Below are 21,817 nucleotides of genomic sequence, written 5' to 3'. Positions count from 1 at the left end.
AACACAACACTGTAAGTCAACTATATATCAATTTTAAAAAACCCTCCATGATGTATCTCCCACTTACCCTTCGGTCTCACCTACCTCCACTTTCCTCCTCACCCTCTGCACTCCAGCCACACCACAACACTTGCATGTCCTCAAAGAGGTTAAGTGGCTTACCCAAGTTCACAACCTGGTAACCCTAGTCTGGGTGACTTCAAAGCTCAACTTCCTATCAATACTACACACTGTATTTCTGCTGCTTCCATTAAAGCAATCTAAAATTGTATCAGTCAACTGATACCTTTACATACTTGATAGCTAGCAAGAACTTGAAAATCAGCATGGCTCAAAGTTTCTAGTTGTTGGGAGTAAGGTGACTAGGAGCCAGGAGGTCTCAGTTCTAGTCCTGACAGCCTTTTACTCACTGTGAGACCTTGGGCCTTCGTGTACTGCCTTGATCTGGGTTCAGTGTCCTAGTACGAGTATATTAGATTATTGAGTTGAAACAAATCCTTGCCAAGGTGCCTTCCAACCATAATGGTCTATGCATCTAAGACTATTATAAAAACAGATCAGAATTCCTCTTTTCATTTTCTCTTCTCATTGTTTTCCTTGAGAATGAGGGAAAAGTCTCTGTCTGTGTTAAACAGGGAGGCAGGATTAGATCAAACCCCACACTTCTGGCTTGTCCTGGGCAGGCTGTCTGTGGGCACTGAAAGTCAAGACTGCTGGGGAAAGGCCTGCAGAGTCAGGAAACCAGATCACTCCATACCTGAAGTTCATCTCATAAACTTCTTTCCAAATCAGGACAGCTGCCTAATGAATGCACATCCTTAGAATGTTCCCACTATAAGAGTGTGTCCCATAGGCACATGGATTGTCAGGGCAGGGAGAGACCAAAGAGGTCATCATGTCTAAGCTCCTCTTTTTACTGGTAAGTTACTTGAGGCCCAGAGAGAGGACATGACTCCCGGAAGGACCCATCATGACCCGGTCACTGTGATTAGAGCCCCTGTCATCTGACTCAAGCTGGTGTTCTTTCTACAGCATCACACTGTCTCCTTGAGGAAAAAGCTTGTTACCCAAAAAAGCACTGGTCTGGGCATCTAAGACCTGGGCTTGAGTCCTGGTTACTCCACTTTCCAACTACCTGTCCTTCATCAAGTACTGAAAATGAAAATTATAAGAGATAGTTATATGGAGTGTCTAGTAACCAAACCTAACATATAGTGAGGATTTAATAATAAATGCCTTTTGAACCACAATCTCTCAAGGAAATATAGTAAGATTTAGTTGAGGCAGTTCATGTGAACATATTATATAACATATAGAGTGGTAGAGAAATGGAAAGAATGGTTACATTTTTCAATAGTAAAACAAAGACCTTTTTAGATAGGATTGCAATGGATGAGGGAAGTTATTACTTTCCATCTCATAGACAAGTTGCAGCACTATTTATGGTCTTAAACTACCAATGCTTGCAATTCTGCATCAAACTCTGAGTCTTAGACCTAAGCGTTCATCCTGACTTGAAAATAAATCCATTCTATCTGAACCAACAGGAAAGGCACAGTGCATAGCAAATATACTAAAATAAACAGCTTAAGTGTTGGCTATCACCTGCTGAATATGGCCAACTGAGCCACCCAATCTCCAGAAATAGTTCAAGATGCCTTTGAAATAAGAAAACACTTCTTTCAATACTCCTAAATATTTTATGGATACCAAAATAAAATATGTTGATTCTACAGCAAAGTCTTACTCCCTTAAAGCTTCTGGAAAAGAATCTGTGAAAATACCTATGAAGCTCTCATGGGTTATGGCAGCTGGCAAGGAGAAGTAACACTACAGATGCCTGAGTGCCAAGCACATCTGACTTATACTTTCTCATTTAATTCACCCTTGAGCCCTATTATTATCCCCACTTCAGAGACGTTGTCGAATTTCCCTAGAGTCGAATCCAGGTCTATCTACCGTGTACAATCAACCCACTAGACAACACACAACCCTGCATGCACCACAGGACATACCTTTCTAATGAGTCAGATCTAAAACTCAAAGCAGAGCTCTAAATCCTCACAACACTCTTTGGGAATTTAGACCCATTTGGATAATTGGATTTTTTTTCTCTATAATAAAAAAATAATAATACCTTGCTATCTAAAGAATTTTACAAACTATTTTTCATAAACGGCATAGCTAAGATTTAAATCCAAGTTTTCTGACTCCATGTCTAGCCCTCCTCCCATCACAGCCTGTCTCAAGGGACTCTAAACCAGGGCTCAGGATGACAACATAGTCCTCCAAAAAAAGACGTCTTTTTGTCTACTGAGTAAATTTCCAGAGAAGAAAACAATTCCAACAGCATCAGCTCCAGGATAGGGCCATTATAGAAGCTGATGCCTTGGCATGATAATTGACAAGCAAGGGATAATGATCTATGGTTTTCTAATTTTCTGTCTATAAAATATATATTAGCTATTTGATGAAACCATCCCAAGCCATAAACAGGAGCAAAAAAAGGAAGCAGATTTATTGCGTCATAAAAAAATTTTAATCCAATAGAAACACTCTTGGGAATTGATATTAAGGAGGGAAAAATCCCTAAAAGAAAAGTTGTATATGAAAAACATTCATTGAAATGCCATATAAACCCTGAAAGATTGAAAATAATCTACAAATTCAACCATAGGATAACTGTTACATGAACTGTGGTACACCAAACAGATGGTATTTTATGTAACTGTTAAATATAATATTTCTAAACACTAGATAAACTAAAAAGTTTAGCGTATATTAAATTTAAGAAAAAAAATTGCTATGCCATGTAAAAATAACATGCATATAAGCAAAGAGCAGAAAAAAAGAACATTAAAATGACAACTATTAATTTGTAAGGTTGACATGATTACAGATGTTTTTATTCTTCATTTTTCAATTTCCAATCCATTTCTTACAATATAGCTTATTTCAAGCAGAGCTTAGCATTATTCCAAACTGACTTTCTTTTAGCCAAATAACAGTTAAAGACAAGACATTTACCATCTCTTTGGGGAGTCAGTGATTTTTTAATCCACTGTGTGAAAGTTCTTATAATTGATCTTTGTCATTCAATTCAATGTCACCCAAATTCACAGATCTTTGTTTCAAGATAATGTAGATAAATGAGGCTCATGTCAGACTATTGACATTATCTTGGCACCTGTGCACATCAGCACTTTGGGTGTTTGATTAACACATAATCCGGGCTCAGGAAAGGTAAGAATTTGGCGTTAGAAGTCATCTCTTCTAATTTTCATGGCAGCAAAGAAGGAGCACAGGGCTCAGAATTGAGAGACCTGAACTCTATTGTGCCTGGTTCTATAACACACTAGTTATATGAATCATTTAGCCCCTCGGTGCCTAGTTGCTCATCTCTGACAGAACAAGAGTCAGAATCCCAGCCCCACTCACCTTGCAGGGCTACGGAAAGACATAGATTCTCTGATGGGCAAACACTTGCCATGCAAAGCCGTAGGTGGGGCACCCAAGGCAGCAACCGTTTTTCAGGTGTTACACAAATAATAAAAACTACCATTTACTCAATGCTGTCTTCATGACAGGCCCTAGGATCAGAACTTTACATGTATTACTCATTTATTTTAAAACTATGTATCAAGCATCCACAGTGTAACAGATACTGATACACGCTAAGTACAGAGAATACAACAGAGAAGATGATTCCCTGCCATTATGGAATGGACATTCCTGTGCGGCAAGACAAATAATGAATAGCAAACATAGAAAGTAAATTATATGGTGTGTTAGAAGACGATGAGAAAAAATAAAAACAAAATTGTGTAAAAGAGGTCCTGAGTACAGGGATAGCGGCAGAGGAGATTTTAAATAGGGTGGCCTGGGGTGGGCATCACTGTGACATTTGAACAGACTTGAAGCAGAAGCAGTTGGTCATGCAGTTACCAGAGAGAAGAGCACCTCAGGCAGAGGGTATTCTAGCACCAGGAAACAAAGGCTGCAGCTTGATTGACATGTTTGTCAAAAATTAAAGGGCCAGAACCCTTCTACACTGCTGGTGGGAGTGTAAACTGGTATAGCCACTTTGGAGAATGGTATGGAGGTTCCTTAAAAAACTATAGAGCTACCATATGATCCAGAAATTCCACTCCTGGGCATATACCTAGAGAAAACCATAATTCAAAAAGATACATGCACCCCAATATTCCTTGCAGCACTATTTACAATAGCCAATATACGGAAGCAACTTAAATATCCATCGACAGAAGAATGGATAAAGAAGATGTGGTACATATATACAATGGAATACTACTCAGCCATAAAAAAGAATGAAATAATGCCATTTGCAGCAACATGGATGGACCTAGAGATTGTCATACTGAGTGAAGTAAGTCAGACACAGAAAGATAAATACCATATGATATCTCTTATAAGCGGAATCTTAAAAAAGGGTACAAATGAACTCATCTACACAACAGAAATAGAGTACAGATGTAGAAAACAAACATGGTTTCCAGGGGATAAGGAGGGGAGATAAACCAGAAGATTGGGATTGACATATACACACTACTATATATAAAATAGATAACTAATAAGGAGTTACTATGTAGCACAGGGAACTCTACCCAATACTCTGTAATGGCCTATACGGGAAAAGAATCTAAAAAAGAATGAATATATGTATATGTATAACTGATTCACTTCGCTATACACCTGAAACTAACACAACACTGTAAATCAACTGGACTCCGAAAAAATTTTTTTTAATAAATATATTTTTTAAAGTGAAAAAAAAAACTTAAGGGGACTTCCAGACTATTAATGCTATGTATGTAAGTTAAACCTCTCTACTTACTATCCCCACATCAAGGCAACAACCCATTTAGTAAGAGAGATAATATGAGGGTGAGTCAAAAATTATCCGCACTCCAGTTATACTAAAACTTCTGTTGGCCGCGCTGTCTTATCAGTGCTTTCTGTTCAAGGCTACTGTCTCCCCAGTCACTGCTGTTCAGGTGTGAACATGTTACATCGGTTCATTTGTAACTGAGGTGCGAGCAAAAATAGATGCCCCACTTGTGATTTGCACGAAAGAAGAGCAGTGTGCAGTGATTCACTTTTTGTGGTCTGAGGGTGTTCACGTCCACACACTTCTGCTCACACTGTGGACACTCTGCAAAAACTTCATTTTGAGGTGTTAAAGCATCCTCCCTATAGTCCCGATCTTGCTCCATCGGATTTTCACCTATCTGGTCTCCTGAAAACACCCCTACGAGGACGAAGTTTCACTTATGATGAAGAAGTGAAGACAGCGGTGCATTCATGGCTCAAAGCTCAGCCTAAAACATTTTTTAATGAAGGAATACAAAACCTTGTTGACAGATGGAAAAATTGCTTTGAAAAGCAAGGAAATTATGTCGAAAAAGGATGTATTTGTCTTTTCCAAAAGTTAATTAAAATAAATTCTATAGCCAGTGTGGATAATTTTTGACTCACCCTGGTAGAATATAAGAAGTGAGATTAGGAAATCTCTGAAACTCTGCTACGTACAAACCATTTAGATGCAGGGCAATTAGACATACCACAAGATAATACATTTAAGTTTATATACAGTTTCCATGATAGACAGTGCCACATATAAAAATAACCTATATATAAATTAAAATTCCAAATATACATTTCAAAATGGAAAATATGTCCCTCTTGGTGGATGCTAGATTTTTGTTTTATAAATCAAGACTTTAGATTATGCATAGAAGCTAACCTGCCCTGGACATTAATCCCTAAAGAAAAGTGTTTGTTCTTTTATTTTAAAATATTTATCAAAGACCTGTAAGTTTACGGTTCTTCAAAAAAAAAAAAGTATATGCCTTTCAATGCCTCAGAATGAGAGTTTAGAAAAAGATGACCAAAAAGATAGCCTTGGTGTGGGGCATCCTTTTATTGGATGGAAATCAGCAAATATGGTTTTCTCATACTTCATACCTTTCATGCTCTCAGACACGATTGCACCAAACTGCACACATAAACACATCCCCACCCCCACCCCGCCGCCCAGTTAAGAAGTCTTCCATGGCTGGAATAGAATGTGGAGGAGAGAAAGTAATCAGAAATGAGGTCAGAGAGGTAACAGGGAGTCTGATCATACAGGACCTTGTAGAAGACCATGGTAAGGACTTCGGCTTTTATTCGGAGAAAAGCGGTCAGCCATTGGAGGGTTTGATCAGAGGAGTAACATGATCTACTTACATTTTAGCACAATCACTCTGGTTAATACACTGAGAATAAACCGTGGTGGAGCAAGAGCAGAACCAGAGAAACCAGTTAGGACGTTTTCACAAAAATAGCGATGGTAGAATGAACCAGGAGAGTAGTAAAGGAGTTGGTGAGAAGTGGTTGGATTCTGTTTACTTTGAAAGTGAAGCTAACAATTTGCTGATGGGTTGAATGTAGGATGTAAGAGAAAGAAAGGAGTCAAGGATGATCTTATGGCTTCTAACCTGAGAAGCTGAAAGGATCAAATTGCTACGATCTGATGTGGGAAAAACTAAGAATGGAATTGTTGGGCCTAATAATCCTCATCATAAATCTATGATATAGGTAATGTTATTTGTATTTTACAGATAAAACAGCTGTTTCTTATACAGCTAAGTGACTGGTCCACAGTCACACAACTTTTCAGCCATAGAGCCAGGATATAAGCCCTGATCCATCTGACTCCAAAGTCTGAGCATTTAAACCCTGCATTTTGATGCTTTCCAAAGAGAAAGCCAAGAGCACCCAAGTTTTGCCATAAGTGGCCATGTGACCAGAACCCTATAAATGTGTGGATATATTTTATTGATAACAGTGGTAAAGGGAGACAGGTTTCTGATATTGGTTATGATGTGAATCAAGTGCCCAAAGAGACTTGACTCACTCCTGTTTATCCTTTTGTCGGTGAGCCTCTATGGTGCCCAGTTTCACAATGTAGCACTCAGGATTACATATGAATCATGTTCAGTTTCAATCACAATAACTAATGGATCTCAACATGCTGGCCCAACAACTAGCAGCAGTACTTATATGGCTGGGTCCCATTAGGATCACATAGGATGTAGTTTAAGAATACAGATTTCAAGCCCCATCCCCTCACCTACAGAAATAGAATCTCCTGGGATAGATCCAGGAATCTGTATTTTTACAGTTGATTCTTCTACAATCATACAGACACCAGTTGATTAAATGGTGCTTAAGAACTTCTGAGTTAAGCAAGGGCAGTAGAGGACAGGTGGGTGGACTCTACTGGTTGCCTAGGTTAGATGTGCTTGCTATGGTTACAAAGCATCACTACTCAAAACTGGCCCTTGAATGGTAGCAGCATCACCTGGGAGATGTTAGAAATGCAGAATCCCAAATCACACTCTAGACGTACTGATTTTGAACCTGCATCTTAACAAGATTCCCAGCTATTTTGTAGACATAGTTCAGCTTGAAACACACTGGAAAATACTTAGCAGGACTTCCCGGGTGGCACAGTGCTTAAGAATCTGCCTGACAACGCAGGGGACACAGGTTCAATCCCTGGTCTGGGAAGATCCCATATGCAGCAGAGCAACTAAGCCCTTGAGCCACAACTACTGAGCCTGTGCTCTAGAGCCTGCAAGCCACAACTACTGAGCCCATATGCCACAACTACTGAAGCCTGTGCACCTAGAGCCTGTGCTTTGCAACAAGAGAAGCTACTGCAATAAAAAGCCAGCACACCACAACTAAGAGTAGCCCCCGCTCACTGCAACTAGAGAAAGCCAGCATGCAGCAACAAAGACCCAACACAGCCAATATATAAATAAATAAATAAATTTATTAAAAAAAAATACTTAGCAACAACCCTAAGTAGGGGTCAGGTGGGATGCAGATGGCTCACTGTCATTTGTTGGGCGGTTGACATTTATGTACAGCTCAGCTGATACTAGACTTTGCATACATTATCTTACTCCTCACAAAAGCCCTACAGAGATAAATATTATAATCCCCACTTTACAGGTGAGAAAACCAAGGCTCAGAGAGTTACAGTAACTCACCAAAGGCCATTCAGTTTTTAAAAAGTAGAGTTGAACCCAAGTCTATGTCTAAAGCATATGTTCACGCCACTATACCAGACTGCTTAAAATGAAGAGCAAATCAAAGGCTCAACCAAATTTAGGAAAATTCATATGGGCAATCAGGTGAAAAATGGAGTTTTCTGTCCAAGAATGTCTATAGTGGGATTCAAAACAATATGTCATTGAATTAGGGTTGTTTGCCCGAGCCTTAATCACATTAGATACCTGCCATTACATTTCTATAAAACAGCAGGCCTGGCTACTCTCTATTGCACACATAGTGTGGCATCTGGCATCTGACTGGCTCTTGGGATGGCATAGGCTGTGTTCTACATTAGGTGGGAGGCACCCTGTGCTATTTGCAGCAGTCACAATCCTGTAATGAGTAAGCTATTCCCTTGGAGTAAACTGTTCACCCATGTGCTATAAACAGAACCAGAACAGCTGCTCCAGGGCGAGGGGAACAGTGCCATTATGTACCATAAGTTCCCTAGAATTTTTCAGGTAGCAATAATAATCATAGCAAATTCTTGTAGAGCGCCTTGGAATCTGAAAAGAGCATTGACATCTGTTGTTTTATTTGCCTCTTAGAGAAATCCCATGAGTTAGATAATTTACTGATGAGAAAACAGATTCAGAAGATGGATGCCTTCTCCAAGACCATGCGATCAGCAAATGGCCAAGCGTGTACTGAAAACCATGTCTTCTAATTTTAAATCCTTTTTGTCAGCCTAAGACAGTGAGTGTGAAATAGATGAAGAGCTGAGCCCCAGAGCTACAGGAATCAGGGAGGATTTTCGATATGGACATACTGGAAGCTGTCGCTCAGAGGGGAAAATTAAAGACTGCTGAACCAGAACTTAGACATGGCTTTTTGAAGGACAAGCCTTTGCTATCCAATGGCCAGGGACATCCATTTCCCTCCCATTTCCTGAGGTCTTCGCATTGAATTAGTTCAACTAAACACTTGAAGTAAGGGTTCCACTGAAAGCAAGGTTGGTTCACTAACAGCCCAGCTGAACTCAGGAGGCTCCTCACAGTTACTTCCTGGACCAAAATCTCTTTGTTACATGGAAAACCAAGTCCCTTGCACCCAACTCCTTGCTGGCCTTCCCTACAAATGTGTTAGACAGTTAAAAACATCCTTCTACCAGAGTGCTTTCCACTGCACCATCCAGCTCTTTAGGCCACCCTCACCTCACCGTATCACTGTACTGGTTCAGGGCAGCCTGTGCACTCTGCTACTCCTCTGCTTATAGGTCATCCTCAGTTAACTTTTCATAGTCAATTCCATGTGTCACTAGTGGTGTGGGTGACCGTATACCATGCACAAAGCGGCATCCAGTGTGGCTTCTTTCATTCCACTGTTATGGGACTTTGGAAGTGGAGAAAGAATTCTACCTGACTCCTGTCATCAGCAAACCTCACTGCTGGCGACAGTAGCAAGTCACCAACCAACTGAGATGGTCACTGACTAAATGGTTGGGAAAGGTACATTCAGACATGGAAGATGCAGAGCAGTGAATCTGCAGTGAAAGGGCATCTAAAGAAGATAACACTCAAAACACGAGCTTTTTACTAACTTGGAAGTCTTTTGGGGCCATCAGGAGGAGCAGTAATAATAGATTATCCTGGAGACAGAGAGTCAGGGCATCCTACCCCCCTATGGAAATCTGATGCAGCTAACAGGGAAAGTGCATCTGGAAGGGGAAGCCAACAGGCCCCCTTTATGATTGTGTTAGAGCCATAGCAGTCAGCCCCTCTAGATATGAAATAGCTATTATGTGGCATATCTAACAAGGGGCTGAGGAAAACAGCAGCAGAAGCAAGCACGTTAGTGCACAAAAGTACAATTAGACTGATTCCAGGGTTGCTCTCATAAGTCTCCAAGCCAGAGAAATCTTTACAGGTTTGAATGATTCATTTGCATGAAGTATTGCCAATGCTTTGTTGAATGAGTTGAATGGCCTGCTGTGGAAGACCTTTCCTATAAACTACTACAAGATGATTTGCGTGGGTTCACTAAGAATAATAAGGAAAGCTTTTCTGTCCTGAACTGGGTACTCAGTGGAATTGTATATACATACTCCATCAAGGAGATTTTCCAAAAGCAGTGGAACTGGAGAACAAAGAGGCATAGTCCATCTAGGAAAACTTACTCTTCTTAAATGGTTATGCCACATCCAAGGGCATCAGGGGGCTCTCTAGGCTTTGACTCAGAGAAGGCTGGATAGTTTGGTATGGGCAGCCGTCTCCAAACACTGGGCAAATGGACGATGGCCTTGAATTTGCTCCTGTACTCTGGAGTAAAGGGATAGAGTCTGGTACTTTCTCAAAGAGTAATAATAGACCTACCTCTATTAGTAATCCAGAGGGTGAATAACTTCCTGCATTCTTGTTATGGATGTGGTCAAAGAGCCACAAAGAGCTTTTCCTGAGAATTCCAGACACTGGCTTGGAGTGCAAACTCATCACGATGTTGAATATGTAACTCCTTCGTCAAACCCGGCTACAGGAAGCCTTATGGGCAAAACACTCCTAAGCATTGCCATAGAATCAGCTGGACTCAATAGAGAGAATGTCATAAGTCCCCAAGGGCAGGGGATAGAATAAGGAAAGACAAATCCTGATGACTTGGAGGTTGACTTCCTTTCCCCATTTAGTAACTTACTAGAGCTCTGGCTCAGAAGGTGTGGGTTATCTAGCCAAAAGAAAAACAAAAACAAAAACAAAAAAAAGCCACACTGTAACCAGTTCCTGAACTCTTCTGAAGGCTTCTGGTTTCTAACAAGGCCAGTTGCTCAGCCATTCCAGTTCACATGAGACTAAGGGCTTTCATGGGATGCAGGAATTGAGTGCTAAAATCTGGACAGGCAAATCAGGATGGTTAGCCATGCTGTTGACTAAGGACCGTCTATCCTAACAGCAGTGTGATGTCTCCTGGCTCCACAGTCTGCAAGCACATAGAGCACTTTGGAGGTGGAGATAGGACCCCTCCCTACTAGAACTCTAGTTGCGGAACCCTGTCTGAGCACATCTCCCTGTGGGGTAATGAGAGTACAGCTCTGCTTGTAAATTTTTCCCTAATAACATCTTGTTTCTATTTGCCCAATATGGTGTGAGTATGTGCGCGTCCCTTTGCACACCGTTGTTCCTGCCAAAGGAGTGGGCTTCTAAGATTCTGCCTTTACCTACCACACAGGCAGCAGGCAGGACACAGAGCTGACAGAGGAGAGCAGTCAAGACAGAGGCAGAAAATTGCAGGTGTATCCAAACACAGAGAAAAGCCATGTGCTACTCAGGCACAGATCTCAACAACTGAGCACGAATACAGAGCGCCAGCTCACAAGCATCTACTGTTCGGCCCACCGGTGGGGGTTTGTTTGTTTTTTTTTTTCTCTAATTGACCCTGAATGTCTAAATCACCTGGCAAGAGCACTGCAGGTCATCATGACTCTCAAACCTTCTATTCCCTCACTCTTGGCCACTGCACTTATTCGCTGCTCCTTGTAGACACAGAAGCACACAGCTGGATCCCCTAACCTGTAGTGTCAAAGGCACTTCGGAAGAACAAAGGAAATCTTTGGCTCAGGGTGTAGCTAGGAAAGGGAGGTTTAACACAAGGTAAATAAATATAGAAGCCCAGAAGGTGAGGAAGAAAGAGTTAAAATTGCTGCTTGATAGTGTTTGTTCCAGAAGTTATCACTTCCTGTCAGGATGACTGAAACCTGATACTCACCTGTCTCCAAGCTTGCAGGTAGCCTTCCCCACAACCTGCCCCGCGCACAGCCATTGCGCACCATTCCTTATGTCACTGCCTTACTCATCTGCACATGGCCCGCTCCCCGGCATACGGTAATGCAAGCACCCAATAATGATTTATGAACTTAATTAAACATCTCATCCATTGCCTTAAAACTTTAATGGCTCCCCCACCACTACTACCATGATTTTTTATCTTATTTTTTTTTACTCACAGAAATCTTTGGTAAATGAGTTTTCATTCAGAAACACAAAATGCAAAAGAAATAACGTAGCACTACACTGGTTAATGCGGTTGGAGAGGCCTGGGACCTTTCCCCACTATCTCCCCATCCTCCTCCTCCTTAGCAATGGTCTGTGAGGGTATGTAGGACACTTCATGAGAAAGGCTTTGAAAACCATTCGCTTACAGGATGAGAGCTGCATTGGAAGGCCTTTCATAAGCTATATTCACATACTTCTTCACTCTCTCGCTCTTCTTCAATGTGGACCTTCTCCTCCAGAGTGGTCAGTGTCCTCTGAGCTTGCCCTACTCATTCTCACCTCTTCCTGTAGTGACTTCTCCAACTGGAAGTCTTTTCACCTTCCCTTCTGCCTCTGTAAACCCTACCTTATCCTTCAAAGTCCAGCTCAAGCCCGTCTCCTTTCCTCATCCCCACCCATTAAGCCCACACTGATTCGTCCCTTTAGGAAAATTACTGTTGTTGGTATCTGTGTAACCATTTTGGAAGATTCAGTACTTAGTCTTGCATGGTGAACTACCTCTTATGTGTGTATCATGAATTCAAACCTAACCTATCAGCTCCTGGAGAACAAGGAGTCATATCTCACATTTTCACAGTATCCAGCACAGGTTAGGTGGTCCATACGTATAACCAGAGATGTATGACTGTTAGGTTATGGGTCCTTTTAGATCAAGAGAGAAGAGTTCTATGGTCCAGTCTCTCCCTGTTACTGGAGAGTCATGCCACTAGATGGGATCAGGTGTTGGTATTATAGATGTGTCTAGTTTGTGGAGCCCAAAGGCAGGGGACTCATAGATGAATTTCTATGAAATTTGGAATAAGCTGGGAACTCTACAGATAAGTCACCAAGACCATGCTCTCTGTCCTAAATTTATCCATCTTTTTACCGTCTAAAGGACTATAAACAGGAACTAGAAGCAATCTGTCCACCAAACAGCTTCAATGACATCTGTTAGCACCATCAGCAACATGCTGGTACAGGGTGTTACAGCATCATGTGATGCTAAGGCCTCAAGTGTAGGAGATGTTGTCAGTGCTCCCCCTGCAAGCCCTCAAGTCTCCTCACTCTTACATTCACGTCAGCGCCTCTTTATCTCCGAGCTAGCTCAGGCTAACAGAACCCATCCTGTCTGCCCAGAGCACAGGCTGGAAGTACCTGGCATTGCAGACATGCACACCCCAGAGAGGAGAGGGTAGGCAGCCTTTAACCAGGAGATACCCCAGCTCCTTCTGCCATTGACTGCGAGAATTCTGAGACGCGTGTTTTATAATACTTTTCAGAGTTTCTCCATGGAATTAAGCAACAATTGCCACTATGATAGCAGGCTTAATAACATACCCTTTAGTAGTTGACTTCTTTTCCCGCAATGCTTCCCCTTCCTGTTACTTGCACCTTCCAGTAAACTAATTGCATACAAATCCTTGGTTCAAGGTCTGATTCTGGGGAACCCAAACCAACACACCAAAGCCACCAACCTGGAAACAGAAGTCATCAGAGATAGGCCTGTATCAACATGAATGTCAACATGAGATAATGTGTCCAAATAAACACGTACTGACCTCCTTCCCTAGAAGAGAAAGCCCGTGTTTCCAGACTACCTCAGAGACTGCTTGTCCCTCTTTCTCCTTCCAGGTAAGGAGAGAAGAGTGCAGCACAGGAGACAGCTGCCTGGCCCACCCCGCAACGACAGAGCCGTTTTGTTCCGACGCTTCTCCTGGCTGGCTTCTACCCATATAAATTAAGTGCTCACCTTACCCCATAACACATGTCCTAGGAAGACGTCTCTGACCCCTTCCTTCCTGTCCCTCTTCCTCTCACCACACCCTCTACCTCCCCTGTTCTGGCACCAACGGCCTGCTTGTAACTGCTGCTCGCTTTACTCTGCACTCAGCTGTAAGCTCGGTGGAGGCAGGGACTGTCTCATCTTTGTATTCACCTTTACCCTCAATATAACATGGCATCTGGCACAGAGCAAGTGCTCAAAGAATAACTGCTGCATAAGTGAATGAGTGAAGGAAGGAAGGAATGAATGCAGCTTTGCAAATATCTATCCTAATCCTGGTCATTGTTTATGATCTTGGATCATATTCTCCTCCAGTTACCAGAGTGACTGACCTAAACTCATAGGCTATTTGAGTTACGAAGAACTTCAGAGGTCCCTTAGAAGGTCATCTTCACAGGTAGAAAAGCTCAGACCCAGCACATTACAAGACCACAATTTTGAAAAACTGGCTTCCACCACTTTTAGATGAAAGACCTTGAAGAAATCTCAACTTAATTCTCTCATTCAACAAACCCCCCAGATCTGTTTCCCCACCCATAAAACTGGAATAATTAAATTTGCCTTACCTACTTTGAAGAACAGTATTCCTTCTTTCAATATTTATTGAGAACAAACTAGGTGCCAGGCCCTCTGCTGGGGACTGAAAACATAACAGTCAGCACTGACTGTGTCCTCAAGGAGCTGAGATCGGAGATGATCCTGTGAGATGAAGATTGCATCCTGCAAAGGAGAAAACTGATATTCGGAAAGGTACATCACCTGCCCGAGCTCACAGAGCTCGTTAACACAGTAACCAAAGTTCAAACACAACTCAGTACTAAGCATAACACTACCTTTCCATAGCCTACAGTTTCAGTTTCCCCTCTTGCACCAACCTCCAGTATGAGCTTCATGTGCTCCTGCCCTTGCTTTGGATTTTAGTGCAGCTTTATATTTCAGTGCACAAGCTAATTTTAGCAACAGGCCGAGTGGTACGGCCAAAATTAGCTAAATAATAAAGGAATAAAATGCCTGGCACTCAACAACTGCTGGCCACATTGAATCAAATTGAATAGTTTTGATAATTTGGTTCCACAAGGCTTGGAAAGTCCAAAGATATGGACCACGTCAAGCGCTCCAGCTTCATTTAATCAGTTCAATCTCACTTCATTCCATTGCATTCAATAAGCCCTTATTGACTGCCTAGGATGGCAGGACACTCTACCAGGATGGATGATACAAAGGATGAACCTGGAAGACTAAAGAATATTTAACAGGACTAATTTAAAGTGAAAGCAGCTGCTACCGTGCCTGGTGCTTACATGCTGCCTGGTCAGTGTTTACTGAGTGACTGAATGAGTGCATGAGTTCTTACATTCCAATTATATTTGCCTTTTTAAAAGAACAGATGCTGAGTCATGTAGATCTTTATTTGAATCCCAGCCATGCCACTTACTTTTGGCTGTAACCTAGAGCAAGTGTGTAGCCTCTCTGTTTCCTCACCTGTAACATAGTGGTAACACTGTATGCTCCCCCCACCTTTTCTGTTTTAAATTGTCTCTTGAACATTTACAGGAACCAAAGTTTTGAGAAAGTAAGAGAGAGTTTGGTGCTGGCTGCACTACTATATGACAGTTTTAAAGCTCTTGTCTGTACTCTTCTTCCCAGGTTTTGGGGATCTGGCCCTTGGAACACATTCTAGGGGGACAGAATCCTGGCTGCAAAGCTGACCTGCTTTGTGACTTTGGGCAAGTGACTTCATCTCTCCAAGGCTTAGTTTCTTCATAAAATGGGGACAATAATAGTAGCTAAGTCACAGGATTATTGTGAGGACTAACTAAGACAACGTGGGGAAATCTCCCCTCTCCGTGCCTGGCATAGAGTAGCCATTCAGTAAATAATGGTCACCTTTCCCTATGCTGCTTCCTCCTTGCTGTCTCTGCCCTAGCACTCCAGGGTCTCGTGGCTTGTCATTTACTTCCTGCCTTTGCAGCAGGACCTTCCATTCCGCAGTTAGTAAATGCTCCTGCCTGCACCACAGCAAAAGCAATGGCAGAAAGATCTCCACCCCACCTGAAATCTATCACCTGTTACAACTAGGCATGCAACCACCCAACAGCACAGGAGCCCCATCCTAATCGCCAAGAAGAAAGACCCTGTACCAGATCCAGGTTATAAAGGGGAGAGGGATCCCCCAGTGTTCCCTTCTTTAACCCAAAAGAGAGCCAACACTGCTCTGCCCCACCTGGTAGTTCAGAATAAACATAACAGAAAATCCTGTCTGCTGGGGGATGCTGATTCTGCCTGCACCCAAGCCCCCAGAGGCACCTGTGGGCTCTAGTTGGACGCTGCTGGAAAGCTCTCCATTGCTGAACTCATAGCGCCACCTGGTGGGAATTCTGTGCCACCACATCTACTTTTAATCCCAGGGTCAAAGCCATCAGGATCTGGAGCCCAAGGGTTCCACCAGGGACAATTTTTATAGCTCTGTACAGGATGGTCTATGGAGGGAAATAGATACATTGCCCACCTTCTTAACTAATCAAGAACATACTTAACTACCAAGCAGATCTTTCCCACTTGGGAATTGTAGTGTGGGACGTATAGGACAAAAGCTTTTTGTGTGGACCTGAGTTGAAATCCTCCAGTTCAAAACTAACTGACCAGCGAGTAGCCTAGGGCAAGGCACTGCTTCGCTTCCACATCTTCAAAATGAAGATAATTGTGCTGTTCTGGCAAGGCTGGAGAAGAATTAAATCAATTACTATATGTAGAACACCTGAAACTCAGTAAATATCTGTTCACTTCCTCCAAACCAGTATAATGTGACCTCACTGTGTAGACAGGCTCTTTACCAAAAGCAAGCAAGGTTCATGTCCAAATCAGTCTGTGGGCCCCAATATTCATAAAACTTTGCAAGTGTTCGAATAACATCTTCCCATCACTGTCTTCATAACCCTCTGTCCCCTCAAAGGTCCCAGAGACTCAAATTAGAACCACTTATTAAGACTCTTTTATTCCCTTCTGCCTCATTGTGAGAGGCCACACAAGGATTTATGTAACAGACAGCTTAAGCTTTCAAAGTTTCAAACATAATTATTTCATGAAGAAAAAGGTTACAGTAAAAGTGATGCAGCACAGCCCTGGAAGCAGACACCAGGCACTGGATTCTAGGTGAGCCTGTCCCCACAACAGGTTGAAAAAGACCCAAGAGGGAGGAGGACCTGATATCACAATGGAATTGTGGCATCAACTTGCAGCATTAAAACTAGATGGGAGGGATTTCCCTGGTGGCACAGTGGTTAAGAATCCACCTGCCAGTGTAAGGGACACAGGTTTAATCCCTGGTCTGGGAAGATCCCACCTGCTGTGGAGCACCTAAGCCTGTAACTAAGCCCATGTGCCACAACTACTGAGACTGTGCATCACGACTACTGAAGCCCGTGCACCCTAGAAACCACAGGCCACAACTACTGAGCCCATGCACCACAACTACTGAAGCCTGCACACCTAGAGCCTGTGCTCCACAATGAGAAGCCCGCGCACCACAAGGAAGAGTAGCCTCCCTTCTCCACAATTAGAGAAAGCCTGTGCGCAGCAATGAAGACCCAACGCAGCCCAAAAAAAAAAAAAAAAAGTATCACATCTAGAAAAAAAAGGATTAGATGGGAATTTAAACATCATCTCTCCCAACCTTTCATTCTACATAAGAGTAAGGCCCTTAGGATGGGGCTTTGCAAAGATCACAGTTAGCGACAGAGCTGGGTACAAAATCCAGATCTTCTAAGTAGAGAGAGTGAGAACCTTTGATGTATGAAAGAGGGGACATTTCAAATCAGCAAGGAAAAGAAGGATTAGCCAATAAATAGCATCTGGATAACCGGCCAGCCATTTTAGAAAAGCAAATAAAGCTAGAGTCCTATATTACTTCCTACATTAAAATAAATTCCAGGGAAAACTTTTAAATGTAAAAAATTAAAGAAATAAAATCATAGGAGTAACAGAAATCATTTTCTGATCTTGGAGTGGAAGCTCTAAAGAAGAGAGGGATAAATTTGACTACATAAAATGTTTGTACTTCTGCACAAGGAGACAAAGTTAAAAGAACACAAAAAACTTTGGAGAATATTGGACATTCATTTGCTAGATAAAGGGCCAATTTTCTTACTATAAAATGAGATTTTACAAATCAATAAGGAAACACACAACCCAGTAGAAGTGCTAATGTCCAATAAGTAGACTTTAATATGCTCAATTACACTCATAATTAAGAAAATACAAATTAAATCAACTTTGGGATACCACTTCATATCCCTATCAGTTTGGCAAAATATTTAAAGTTTAATAATACCATTGTCAAAGATGAAGAGAAATAGGAACTTTCATCCACTGTGGGAGTATAAATCAGTCCAAGTGTTTAGAAGAACAGTTTGGGAAAGTCTACTCCCTCAACTCAAGGTGTAAATATCAGCATCTTTTTTGGTTTTATACTCATATGCTCTCATGTGAAGGTCCAGAACCTCCTTCCTGCCTGCCCCAATTTTCTAAAAGTCCAAGGGCTTCTCAGTTAGAAGGATGGCTGTCAGCCCAGCTCACAATTTCATGCAAAAAGAGAACTGAAAATTATACCTGCCAGCTCCTACAGCTGTTTTTCATTCACCACAGCTCCGAGTCACTGATGAAGGCTAGTTCTGGAAAATTCCTCAGACTGTTCTTGCCCACTGCTCAACTTGCCCTTGTGGTCCCTGCCTCAGTCACCAGGATTCTTCAAGAGTGGGAGATGCCCACCTCCAGTGTCAGCTCAGGGAAGAGGGCTCTTGGTCACACCAAGGCCCTTGAAACCAAAGCTCTTAGGTTTTCCTCACATGGCTCTTCTGCTTCCACAGGACTGGACTATGCCTCCTGATGCAGATGGGTAGGTCCCGAGTCTATCCTTGATGGGCTGGGAGTGCTGGAGCTTCTAGCACCAGTGGAAACATGCCCCAGAAGGTTTGGGGCTAAGGGAGGCAGTGGCCTGAATGTGGTGGCAGATCTGGCCCCTATTGGAGTGGCTGGTGTTGGACGCTTTTCTAGATATCAGTGATTCTGTGAAAATCTGTGAGTTCCTATGTTACAGCCAGACCAGAGGGTTCCACCTGGTGCCAGGGGCCCAGCTGTTCTCCGAGCTCTCAGAGCCACATCCCCAGAGAGCAAGGGAGTCACAGGAGGGCTGGGTCCTGCACACGCTTACTCTCTGCATCACTGGGCCAGAGCTAGGGCCACCGACGTCCACCCTCAAAATCTCCCCTAACTCTGAATGTCAGGAGCAGATGAGCACAGGAAAAGAAGGAAAGAGGAACAGAACCCCCTGCTTTCCTGTAAGAGGGTCTCCTTACATCCTGGCCTAACGCCTCCCCAAAGCTTCCCATCTGCTCCATTAGACCTTTCATCCATGGCAGGGACCCAGCCTGGGGCACATCTGCAGATTTCAGATCTGTCCCTTGAGATGTGCTTCAGGATGAGAGCAGCTGGCAGTTGCCTTCACTGAAAAGGAAGAAAGCAGTGCATCTATGACAGGGCTCTCCCTTACACCAGAAAAGTGACTTGTAGGAATTTGCCTTACAGAAATACTGGAAAAACTGCACAAAGATAGCCATTGTAGCATTGTGTGTAAAAGTGGAAAACTGGAAACAAACAAAAAATAACTGTGAGTGGTTAGATAAATTATAGTATTTAAATCCACACCATACAGTGCCACACAACATTCAAAGCAAGGAGGTGGATTTATGTTTACTGATGTGGAAAGATGTGCAAGATTCTTTAGTAAGTGAGAAGAAGCATACTAGAAAGCAGTATTGTAATATCCTCCTATATCATTTTTTAATAGATTCTCTATAAAAATAACAAATTATATTCCAGGTGCTCTGAGTACAGGGCTTTACACATATGAACTCCTTTAATCCTCGTAACAACCCTGTGGGGTAGGTGTCCATTTTACACAGAGGAACACTGAGGCACAAGCAGGTTATGCAACTAGGGTAAGCTCATAAAGCTACAGGGATAAAGAGTTATCACGCCACTCCATTTATCTGGTTCTGGAGTTTAGCATCTTAGCACCACACTGCTTCTTCTGGGAAAGTGGGTCTGCCTGCACTTGTCTAGAAAGAAACCCAAGAAAACTCTTAGCGCTAGTTACCTCCAAGAATCAGGATTAGGAAACTGATGAATGGAAGGAGAATTTTTACCATTTCACTATATGGCTTTCTCAACTACTTGCCCATTTTTTAAGAACATGCATTGGTTACAATATACATACATGTACATATACACATACATACCTATACGTTTGTTTGTTTGAATGAGTCTCTAGCTCTTCCTGTCTCCCGTCATGGCACAGGATCGAGGAAAGAAGGAGAACCCCATGAGGGAACTTCACATCCACAAGCTCTGCCTCAACATCTGCATGGGAGAGAGTGGAGCCAGGCTGACCCGGGCACCAAGGTGCTGGAGCAGCTCACAGCCCAGACCCCCGTGTTCTCCAAAGCTAGATACACCGTCAGATCCTTTGGCATCAGGAGAAATGAAAAGATTGCCATCCACTGCACAGTCCGTAGGGCCAAGGCAGAAGAAATCCTGGAGAGAGGTCTAAAGGTGCGAGAGTATGAGTTAAGAAAAAATAACTTCTCAGATACTGGAAACTTTGGCTTAGGGATCCAAGAACTCATTGATCTGGGGATCAAATATGACCCCAGCATTGGTATCTATGGCCTGGACTTCTATGTGGTGCTGGGGAGGCCGGGTTTCTGCATCGCAGACAAGAAACACAGGACAGGCTGCATTGGGGCCAAACACAGAATCAGCCAAGAGGAGGCCATGTGCTGGTTCCAGCAGAAGTATGATGGGATCACCCTTCCTGGCAAATAAATTCCCATTTCTATCCAAAAGGCTAACAAAAACTTTTCAGTCAAATGTACAATTACTGTCGTGAGCTCTGTGAAAGGAGCCTGGCCATAATCAAGTCCCTGGACCTCAAGCGGCTTAAAGCTTCGATGGGAATAGCTGGTAACAACCCTGTCATTCCCCCCAACCCGCTCCCCCCCCACCCCCCCATTGGATGCCAGTGTTTCCTGGCAGATCCAAACCTGGGAGCTTCGCAGCACTGCCCGTGCTCACCACATCCCTGTTGATAGGCTGTGTGCAGTGGCCCTGTGGAAACTGATGGTAGAGGGGAGGGTACGGTTGGGGCTGCGTATGAATTTAGAGCCTTGATTAAAGTGGGGTGCAGGGCTCCCCTCTGTTCAGTGATTCTGTGCTTCACTAGAGGTTTTATCAGCACTGAGGTCTGAAAGGATCAGAGGCTTTGGTGTTGTGCTTGGGGCTAAATATTAGACACTTTTCCTTTAAAATGAGGAGAATCTAGGGTTGATGAGAGTATAAGTAGAGAAAGGGGTGACTTTTGAGATACTGCCTGGATTTGATTCCTCCCCCTGCATTTTATTAGCTTAAATCTGCCTCCATTTCCCCATCTGTACTGTGCAGGCGATAACAGTTATATCCCTCAGGGTTAAATGGTTTAATACTTGTAGAATGCTTAAACTTGTACCAGGCACATAATGCTCAAAAAGGACTAATTTTGTGTCACCATTTGTGAGAAATGTTATTCTTACCAGTTTGCTCCCCCTTTGGTGTGAAAGTGGAACTTGTCTTGCCTGTACTCTTTCAGGTCACTTTGAAGCAGTGACGTTCAAAAGCCACCATTTCTCTACTGGACACAGTACTTGGCCAGTGGTTCATAGTTTACATTTTGAGCACAAGTTAACTCAATAATTTACTCACTTGTGACTAATGAGTTCGGTTGTCCTTGGGCCACCTTTCCATTGCTGTTACATGGTTCTCTAATTTATTAGTTGCTTTTGTAGGTATTTTTAAACCTTGATTATTTGGTATGCATAACTTTTTATGAAGATATGACATTTTGTATTCC

General features: G+C 42.7%; 1 pseudogene; it reads left to right on the top strand.

Annotated features, from left to right (window-relative positions):
- The first annotated feature begins 20,221 nt into the window (after positions 1–20,221).
- On the top strand, positions 20,222–20,757 carry LOC130829073 (60S ribosomal protein L11-like; annotated as a pseudogene).
- The last annotated feature ends 1,060 nt before the right edge of the window (positions 20,758–21,817 follow it).

Source organism: Hippopotamus amphibius, chromosome 9, assembly GCF_030028045.1.
Source record: "Hippopotamus amphibius kiboko isolate mHipAmp2 chromosome 9, mHipAmp2.hap2, whole genome shotgun sequence".
NCBI classification, from domain to species: domain Eukaryota; kingdom Metazoa; phylum Chordata; class Mammalia; order Artiodactyla; family Hippopotamidae; genus Hippopotamus; species Hippopotamus amphibius.
Note: the sequence above shows the minus strand (reverse complement) of the source record. Positions and strands in the feature narration are given on the sequence as shown.